The sequence below is a fragment of the Trichosurus vulpecula genome, chromosome 8 (assembly GCF_011100635.1).
Source record: "Trichosurus vulpecula isolate mTriVul1 chromosome 8, mTriVul1.pri, whole genome shotgun sequence".
Taxonomy (NCBI): domain Eukaryota; kingdom Metazoa; phylum Chordata; class Mammalia; order Diprotodontia; family Phalangeridae; genus Trichosurus; species Trichosurus vulpecula.
The window spans coordinates 178,922,804-178,924,259 of NC_050580.1; positions in this window are offsets into that span (position 1 = coordinate 178,922,804).

Below are 1,456 nucleotides of genomic sequence, written 5' to 3' on the forward strand. Positions count from 1 at the left end.
ATACTGTTGTTTTTTGTCTGATTTCCTAATTATGTCTTTTAAGACCCATTAAAGGTCAATTTCTGTAAACTTGAAATAGTTGAAAGCACTGAATGGGCATCTGAGCCTTTTTTGATGGCTGGCCAAATCCAATAAATACAAGCCTCTCATATTTGTTTTTTCCACTCCAAATTCCTAAGAAGCCATTTCTTGCCACTTCCTAGAGATCCAAGGTATAAAACAAGATCCTCCTAATGCACAAGATATTTGGTGCTTTGCTTCTCTGAGACATTCAAGACTGATACTGACTCAGGGGTGACCTAATATTTCCGCACATTACGAGAAGTCATTGTATCAGTAAAGACAAGATTATTGATATAGATGGTGACTATAAATATGCCTGTATAGTTCAGAATTGCAAAGTATAAGAGACTCTCCGTATAGAAGGAAGAAGAAGGAAAACATTTATTCAGACACCAGAGGATCAGATCTCAAAACCAATAATTCCATTCAACCTAGTAACAATTGTATCCCCAACCCAGTAAGTCCACTTCAACGTAACAGCAAGGAAATTAAAACACAATATCGCAGCAAGGAGCCAAGCCATCTTGTAAAGTTCCCCTCTGTTAGGGCCTTCCCATAAACGCTCACTCACAAATCCTAACTATCTGTTTGCCTGTGTCCCTTCTTCCCACAGTTCTGACAGCTTGAAGTCCTGAAAGCCCTTGCAGTTTTCAGAGCTCGTGCAGTTCTCTCTCTCTCCATCTCTTCATCTCTCCCAGTTCTCCATCTTTGTGTTTCTGCAATCCTCTCTCTCAGCCCTTCCAGTTCTCTCTCAACTTAATACCTCATATGGGGCTAGGGCCTAGCACCTAGTAGCAAATGGGTGTAGGCCTGGGAGCTTAGCACCTAATAGCAAAAAGCTGTGGGCTTGCCTATAAGCAAGCCTCTCCTAATCAAGCCTCCCTTAACTAGTTCCACCTGAGGCCCACTGAATGGGTGGGGAAGATCTTTGATCATATTAGCACCACAGTCATTAAGGACAAGCTCTGTGTGTGGTACAGCAAAAAATGTGTTGGATTTGGAGTCAGACAAACTGCATTCAAATATAAGCTTTCATACTATCAAAGTAACTTTGGGCAAGTTATTTAACCACTCTGGGCCTCCATTTTCCTCATCGATAAAATAAGAGGATTGGAATTAGGTGATCTCTGCATTTCCTTCCAGGTGTAAATATATGATTGCAAGCCCTACTACCATCCTATGGCAGGATCTTTTTCCTTTGGCCCTTTCTATAGGAATATGGTTAAGAACTATCTTCCTCCCAGAAATACCACTTCTAGGGCTGTATCCCAAAGAGATCATACAAGTGAGAAGATGACCTGTATGTACAAAAATATTTATAGCAGCTCTTTTGTGGTGGCAAATAATTGGAAATCATGGGGATGCCCATCAATTGAGAAATGGCTAAACAAGT